The following is a 9,458-nucleotide window of genomic DNA, read 5'->3' as shown; positions in this document are numbered from 1 at the left end:
GCTACTTCTACGCTTGAAGCCGAGGTGTTCCCAGCTCGAGTAGATATATCAATAGTGTAGCTGCAGTAGCATGGGCAATGGCATGGGCTAACCACCCAGGTATGTATCCACATGGTGTGGGCAGGTTTGAACTTAGGGTAGCTACCCTGTGATGCTGCTTGCAGTGCCCATGGTAACATGGCTACATTACAATTTTTAGCACGCTAGCTCAATGAGAGCATGAGTATGTCTCCTGAAGCTGGGAATCATGCCCCCAGCTCCAAGTGTAGACATAGCCTGAATGCATGACAACAATACCTCTCAATATTTTGTTTAGAAACAAGTTAAGAGCATAGCAAACTGCAAGTTATAATTTAAAAAATGCACCCAAATGATTTATATGAAAATGGCTCCAGTTCAGCAAAGCTCTTAAGCATGCCCCCCAAGTTAAGCATGTACTTACATGCTTTACTGAATCAGGGCCACTGCTAGTCACCTCTAAAACAGACAAATTAGGAAGGAAAATCAGAAGGGTTTCCCTCAAAAAAGCTGTAGAATTTCTGCAGGGATTTTATTTTTGTTTTCTATTTTATGTGACTTTTCTTTAAGGACAAATCCTGTCTCTCCCTTTCCTCATCTCATGGCTGTAGAGAAGTCCCCCTAATGATATCAGAACCACTTCATGAAGGACAGCAAGGTGCTGGCACCCCATTGCATCTCTCGTGCTTTGTGGTGATGTGATTTTGTGTGTGCATGTGTGTGTGGTATCCTGGCCCCTAGTTCACAGCACCCAGGGAGCCTTGGGAGTGGATCTGGTGGATTCATGACTACATGGATCTACTAGCCATTCCAGGCACAGAGTATAAGAGCTATGGAGACTCTTATTGCGTGCCTGCACAACGATGCTATTCTAGGACCTAGTGAGGAGGATTCCTTCCCTTTGCAACTCACCAACACACAGCCCAATTTTGTGGGCTACAAACTAGGATTAGGATTTGCCCCTAAATGTTAATGCCAGATACCATTGTAAAGCACAAAGGTCACTGAAAATATTTGGTACAAAAATGAATTATTATTTAATATGCATCTGACAGTAGCACCTGAAAGCCACAATCGTATCTATGACCTCTAATGGTTAATTGCTATCTTTTGATAATAATTCCTGGTATTCTAGTCCAGAGCTGAAGCTGTTGGGAGTGCCTATAGATAAAAAGGTATTTGTTAATTTACTCATTTAATCTAGTTATTTTTAAATTAGCATTTTACTGTAGGTTAACATAATTAACTGTGGTGTAATGCTCATAGGAGATAAGAGCGTTAACCCAGAAATAGTGAACATTTTAATTATAAAATGCTAATTTAAAAATAACTAGATTAAATGAATGGTTCTCAAATTATGATCCATGGTCCATCAGTGAGCCCCAGTACTTTCTTAAGGTCCTCACTACCATAAGAACAGACAGGAGAAGTAAGAGACTGGAGGTTTGTCTATCTTTCCTGTGGGGACTGGACCAGCACAAAGTGAAAAGATGAACTTTTTGATGCTGTCCGCCACAACCCGCCCATAAACTTGGGCTATGTGTGCATCTGGCTCGTAACAGAGGATCTGGCCCTATCCTAAGGATCTCGCTCATAAGGAGGAAGAGTGCTACCAGCTCAGGGCTTGATTTTGAGCACTCACAACTCCTGTTGAACTTACACCTCCTAGGATCAGCCCCTTATAATCACTAACATAGCTTCCTGTAACATTAGGGTTCTTCTCAGCTGAATCCTATCCAAGTATTGATTTATCAAGACTAACATTTTAAATGTGTATAGCACTTCTCAACTATATATGTAAAACACCACTGAAATTTTTCCACCTCTGCCACGGAGGGCAGCAACTTACGAGCCTCTGCAATGCAGTGAGATGAAAGAAGAAATGTTGACCAAGGTACCATGTCAAACCTCTACTTATACTAAAAGTGCTGTGAGATTTCCATGTCCACACAAATTGAAGGGGACCTTGGAGTCAAAGTTCTCTCCCAAAAGACTTTCACATAGTGAACTCCATGGCATGACTCATTTTGGGGCCAATCTTGCATTCCCTGTGCACCCAGAACTCCCACTAACTTCAGTGAGAGTTTTTCATTGCACAAGCAAGGGAATTCACTCCTCTACTGAAGCCCCTTCTGGGAAATGTCACTAATGCATGAGGTCCCCATTCTGGGGAATACGCCTGGAGCAGAAGGCCCCATGCAGGATCAGGGGAGTCCACTCTGCTGACTGTACATACCATCATTGCAGAAGGCCCCAATCCAGGAGTGGGGGTGGGGTGAGTCAGAGGCAAAGATGTAGAATATATTAACACCAGGGCTCTTGCACTTAGGTCAGCCCTTAGGGCTGAACCAGTTCCCAAGAATCCCTGCATAGGGCAGCACAAGCTACATCCTTCTGTAGCCTGTAAACAGGGCCGGCTCCAGGCACCAGCTAAGGAAGCAGGTGCTTGGGGCGGCCAATAGAAAGGGGCAGCACGTCTGCGTCTTCTGCGGGATTCGGTGGTGGGTCCCTCAGTCCCTCTCTTCCTGTCTGAGCTGCCGCTCAAGTGCTGCCGAAGAGGAAGAGAGGGAGTGAAGGACCCACTGCCAAAGTGCGGCTGTTTGTTTTCGACGCTTGGGGCGGCAGAAAACCTGGAGCCAGCCCTGCCTATAAACTTTATAGTATAAAGGAATTTGGCCCAGAAATGCAGATTCTAGTCTTTATCTACCCAAAAAGGATGAAAGGCTGAGTGGACCATATCCTGTATTTGACCCTGTAGTTCCAAAGAGTTAAGGTATTTCAGACTTGAAGCTGATGCTGCTAAGCTTTTTCCACATATCTGACAAGATCTGATAATGTAACAGCCAGAAGTGGTATGGGTGCAGGATGTCATGCTATTAGTGACCATATTAAACAGACAGAATAGGGTAAGATTTAAGTTGGAAGAAGCACAACTTTAAATAACTGCTCACATAACAGTTCTTTTGCTAATGTTCCTCTGACAACGTAAATAGATTATATTCTTGCCTCACATTGAAGCAAAGAGAATCTGACTGTGAAAGCTGAAATATTTAAACGAAAAGTACTGTCAAGTTAGCATAACTAACTGTTTCACCAGTGCTTTGTTTAATTATCAAGCCTTTTATAGGAAAAATCCATTATGACATTGAAAGCTGTCACTGACCTGTGACCTCGTGGAGCTGAACTGTTGAACTGTCACCTTGAGAGATATTTATTATCTATTTCACTTTAATATAATGTTTTCAGTAGCAAGCACTCATTTTTTTTCAAACTGTTGCAATATTTCTTCAGAATACCCCTCTCAACTGTGCAAGTCATATTCTCATATGTCATAGTCATATCACAGGTTGCACATAAATAAATCATTACTTCACTTCACTGGCTTTTGATGCTAGTTTCCTGCAGCCCATTCTTCACTGATTGAAAGCTATATATCTTTAACAGCAAGCATGGTAATGTCAGTCTGATGGTGGTTAGTCCTTCTGAAACTTTCAGACACAAGCTGGCAAATTGATGTTCAGAAAGTCATTTTCTATACTATTACTTTTGTCCAAGCTGTCACTCTGGTGTTGTCAGTTGTTCTTTCTATACTAAGATTTAGTAAGGAGACTTTTTACTGGATGGAAAACCTTTATGGTTTACCCCATTCCTCCAGAAAAGGGTGTTATTATGAACATTAGAACACATGGATTAAACTTGAGTTACCTTCACAGGAAGACTAGCATCTTTGGAAGAAATACAAATTAATTAGGAATAAAAAAAATCATATATGGAAACACATCCTATCTGTAATTGTATTCTACTTATGAAAGATAAGTGATCTCCCCTAGGGCCAGCCACTATGTCCAACACCCCTTTCGCAAGAAGATGGGGGAGGCAACAGAACTTTGACTTGACTTATCCAACATGTTCAGTTATATAATTACGCCAATGCATTGGGGACTGGATGCTCTTACAGATATAGACCTGCCAGGGTTTATTCCCTCTCCAGAGTAGCAGGAGACCAGGAGGGAGATTGTGACTCAAGAAATCACAATCTCTCTCCTGGCCTGCTCCAGAGGCAATGCAGTAATGCACTGCTCCTTATCCTAGACTATATTGCAAACTGATTATCTAGCCCAGAGTTTATATATAGCTAGAAAAAATGTCCTTAGACTAGATTACTTAGTAAATAGTAGATTCACTTCTATATTGACATTATATCATAATAGTTCATGTAAGGGTTTTATCTATTTTGTATTAGGGCCCAAATTTCCTTTTACACATATCTTTATTATCAAGCATGTCTCTCTAGGTACTTATACCTAGTGGATGGGGGACTCAAGAAATCTGAATTCAATTCCTAACTTTTTCCACTGGCCTGCTCGATGATCTAGGGCAAGTCACTGTCCTTTCCGTGCCTCAGTTTCCCCACCTATAAAATAGGGATAACAATACCAACTTCCTTTGTAAAATCTTTGAGGTCTGTGGAGAAAATGTGCTACAGAGCACCTATGTATTATTATATAACCCTCCTCACTGCAAATATCTGAGGGCATCACAGTCATTAATTGACTTTATCCTGCCAGCGCTCCTATGAAATGGGAAACACTATCCCCATTTCATAGATGGTGAACCGAGGAAGTATGATTTGCACCAGATCATGGAGGAAGTCTGTGGTAGAACCAGGAAGTGAACCAGGGTCTCCAGAGTCTAGCCCAGTGCACTGTCTACTAGACCAGTGTTTCCCAAACTTGGGACGCCGCTTGTTTAGGGAAAGCCCCTGGTGGGCCGTGCTGGTTTCTTTACCTGCCGCGTCCGCAGGTCTGGCCGATCGCGTCTCCCACTGGCCACGGTTCACTGCTACAGGCTAATGGGAGCTGCTGGAAGTGGCAGCCAGCACATCCCTCAACCCGTGCTGCTTCCAGCAGCTCTCATTGGCCTGGAGCAGCGAACCTCAGCCAGCAGGATCTGGGATTGGCCGGACCTGCAGACGCGGCAGGTAAAGAAACCAGCCCGGCCCACCAGGGGCTTTCCCTAAACAAGCAGCATCCCAAATTTGGGAAACACTGTACTAGACCGTTCTTCCTACCCCTGTGAGATAGGCTATATAAACCTCACACTGGGCCTGAAGGAGTTAAAAGGCAATATTGGGCCTCTGTAGCCCTGCCCCTCCAGTCCTGCCAAGCATACTCCAGGTAGAGGAGCAGGTTAAAAGGAGCTCAGAAGCCCAGTCAAAAGTGTTGAATTGGTGAGTCCTCCTTCAGGAAGCCATGCAGAAGGATGAACCTTAGAGGGGACAACAGAGTGCATAAGGCCCACAGGCAGTGTTTTTTCCAACCACTACCCCATTTGAGAACCTGCAGGAGTCTGCTCATTTGGACTCTTCTGCTTGGACAATATAGGCCATACCTCAATCTGGAGGAGGTAGGAAGTAGCTCAGCGTAGTGGACTTAGACTCTCTGCACGGAGGACCCTTCTGGTGTTGCTTCCCGCAGGACCCTGGGCTGGTATGTGGTGGAGAGGGAGGCCTGTATCCCCCCTCACAACCTTAAGGGTGAAGGCCCAGACATGGGTAGATGCCAAAACTTGCCTGGCTTAGGGTCAAGAAACAGGCACTCTACTGCCCTGAAAGAAAGACAAGGGGCTGGTGGTGAGGTGCACTAACTGGTAGGCTCCCTGGCCCTCTAAACAGCCTATCATACCCTGCATAGAAGAAACTTTAAATTCAAAGGAACAATATTTGTTATTTTAAAAAGTCTAACTTTCCAGTTTAATGACGGAATGGCACTGATTTAATAGCATTTAGAGTAACTAAGCATTATTCTCTTTGCACATTTCTGCACTGGTTGATAGATCTTTCAAGCTAGATGTACGTGCTCTCACACACTCCATGTTAAAAATTCCAATCAAAGCAATATATCAGTAGCTTCATGACAAAAAATATACTGTAATTAAATTGGCCACTGTTATCTCACTACTGTCATATGTACCCAGGCATGCCAAGAAGGGCAGCCCATATATCATGACTTAATAAACCAGTGCATATGGGTAGAGTTGTTCTATGACTGTTTTCATATGGTGTTCATTAGGAACACAAAAGAAGTGCCTGCAGCAGTTTTTCCTTAGAAGCAGACAATGCAGCCTTTGTCTTTTGAATCTGTGTAGGAGAGTCACAGACTGGAGAGTAACATCTAAGTTTCCTCTGTGAATTAATGCCATCCAAAAGTGACATGGGTGAACTATGTTTTGATTGACACAGGAATGTTAAACAATTGCAAGTAATGCTTTATTAAGTTACTTTCTTAGATAAAAACAGACATTTCAAATGCATTGCCTATCTGCTTAGGGGTATCACAGTAAGAAATGTTGCAGTAAATTATCATATACAAATTAAGCTTTGATACAAAAGAGATCTTAGAGAACCAGTAAAAATCACTCGCATATAAACAGTCAAAATATGGTACTGATGAGTCTAGTGACTTCATTTTCCTATAGTAATTCACACTGGTTGGCATGCTATTATCTTATAAGCTTTCAGTTCAAGGCCACACCAACTTTTCTACTGTCCACTGACTGGTTAGGGGGGGATGGTTGGCTTAAAAACATGGGGCAGATGCTCAGATGGTGTAAATCAATGATGCTCAGACTGAGGCTGGAGAGCCACAAGTGGATCTTTATAATGTGTCTCCTGCAGCTCTTTGCAGTACTGTATGATTTAATTAATTGCTCCGGAATGGTGGCTGAACCATGAAGGGGCAATACGAATGCTTAGCACATCTGGCACGTAAATACCTTGCAACGCTGGCTACAAAAGTGTCATGCCAATGCTGTTCTCACTTTCAGGTGACATTGTAAATAAGAAGCAGGCAGCAGTATCTCCCATAAATGTAAACAAACTTGTTTGTCTTAGCAACTGGTTGAACAAGTAGCAGAACTGAGTTGACTTGTAGGCTCTAAAGTTTTACATTGTTTTGTTTTTGAGTGCAGTTACATAACAAAAAAAAATCTACATTTGTAAGTTATACTTTAATGATAGAGATTGCACTACAGTACTTGTATGAGGTGAATTGAAAAATACTATTTCTTTTGTTTATAATTTTTACAGTGCAAATATTTGTAATAAAACAATAATATAAAGTGAGCACTGTACACTTTGCATTTTGTGATGTAATGGAAATCAATATATTTGAAAATGTGGAAAAACATCCAAAATATTTAATAAATTTCAATTGGTATTCTATTGTTTAAGGGTGCGATTAATCTTGATTAATTTTTTTAATCACAGTTAATTTTTTTGAGTTAATTGCGTGAGTAAACTGTGATTAATCAACAGCCCTAATAGATATAAAATATTTTCTCTGTCTTACTATTTAAATATGAATATATACTACTATAGTAAATGAAACAATGAATTCACCCTACTATGGGTCTTTTGGGTAATGTTGATCACTAATGTAGCTCCTGGACCACTGTGGTCTGAGTATCGCTGGTATAAAACAATGCAACTTCATTGAAGTAAATCAGTAGCCATCAGATGAGGATAAGCCCCTTAGCATGGGTCTGCGCACACACACTGTTAATTGGTGAATCTTAATCATGGAACACTCCCGTTAAAGGATCTGTATCACAGTAGTTAGGCAAATTTTTTTGCTGTGTGAAGAGGTATCCCTCACCCTCCTATTATAACCTGTAAAATCAAGCTCTCTCCTGCAAACACTCTACAATGCTTTCCCCCAAGTGTTGAAGGTGCCCCTATATAAGCAGACTTTGTCCTGCAGGCCTAGGGTTTTCGCAGAGATTTTACCAGGCTGAAAGAAAGCTAAGAAAGGAGGAGTCAGGAAAAAAACAGCACTGAGAAGCAGCATGGTCCAGTGGATAGAGCAGCATGGTCCAGGCGAGCTGGTTCTATTCCTGACTTTGCCACTGATCCACCGTGTGACCTTGGTGAAGTCATTCCACCTCTGTTTCTTCTCTTACACTTTATATGTCTTGTCTATTTAGACTGTAAGCTCTTTGGATCTGGTACGGTCTCTTACTATGTACAAAGCCTAGTGCAGGGGTTCTCAAACTGGGGGTTGGGACCCCTCACGGGGTCACGAGGTTATTACCTGGAGGGGTCGCGAGCTGTCAACCTCCACCCCAAACCCTGCTTGCCTCCAGTATTTATCATGGTGTTAAATATATTAAAAAGTGTGTTTAATTTATTAGGGGGGTTGCACTCAGAGGCTTGCTGTGTGAAAGGGGCTGCTAGTAAAAAAGTTTGAGTCCCACTGGCCAAGTGCAATGAGGCCCCAACTGAGAGTAAGTCCTTTAGGCCAATGGTTCTCAACATTTCCAGACTACTGTACCTCTTTCAGAGTCTAATTTATCTTGCGTCCCTTAAATTCCACCTTAAAACTTAAAAACTACATGCCTACAAAATCATACATAAAAATACAAAAGTGTCACAGCGCACTATTACTGAACAATTGCTTACTTTCTCATTTTGTCTGTATGAAAGTTTAGTTTGTACTGACTTTGCTAGTGCTTTTTATGTAGCCTGTTGTAAAACTATGCAAATATCTAGATGAGTTGCTGTACTCACTGGAAGACCTCTGCGTATCCCCAAGGATACAGATACCCCTGGTTGAGAACCACTGCTCTAGGTATTACTATAATGCAAATGATAAAACATATGTAGGAGTAAAGGCAAAGATTGAAAGTCAATAATTTGAGGAAGCCTTGGGCAGGTTAGACATGGCCATGACTCATTTTGCTGGGAATAGTGCCCATGCCAATATGCAATAATTACTCAGAATCTCCCAGAATTCAGTTCTACAAGCACAGTTAAGCAAAGTGAATCATAGAATCACAGAAATGTAGGGCTGAAAGGAACCTTGAGAGGTCATCTACTCTATCAGCCAGCATTGAGGAAGGATTACATATACCTAGTCTACCCCAGTAGATGTTTGTCTAATCTGTTCTTAAAAGCCACAACCTCCTTAGGTAATTTGTTCCAGTGCTTAAGTATGCTTATAGTTAGAAAGATTTTCCTAATATCTAACCTAAATCTTCCATGCTGCAAAAAAAGCTGATTTCTATTTGTCCTACCTTTGGTAGACATGGAGAACAATTGATCACTGTCCTTTTTATAACAACCTTTTGTTATAAAGCCCTACCCAATCTTCTCTCCTCTAGACTAAACATGCCCCTTTTTTAAACCTTTCCTTATAGGTTAGGTTTTCTAAATCTGTTTTCATTTTTTCCCCTCTCTTGTATTTTTCCACATCTTCCTGAACATGTGGCGCCCAAAACTGGACACAGTACTCCAGCTGAGGCCTCACCAGCTCTAAAGAGAGCAGGACAGTTACCTCCTGTGTGTTACATAACTTCTGTTAACACTCCCCAAAATGATATTTGCCTTGCCACTTCATCACATTGTTCTCTCATATTCAATTTGTGATCTACTATAACCCTCA

Source organism: Mauremys reevesii, linkage group 2 (assembly GCF_016161935.1).
Source record: "Mauremys reevesii isolate NIE-2019 linkage group 2, ASM1616193v1, whole genome shotgun sequence".
NCBI lineage: Eukaryota > Metazoa > Chordata > Testudines > Geoemydidae > Mauremys > Mauremys reevesii.
Note: the sequence above shows the minus strand (reverse complement) of the source record.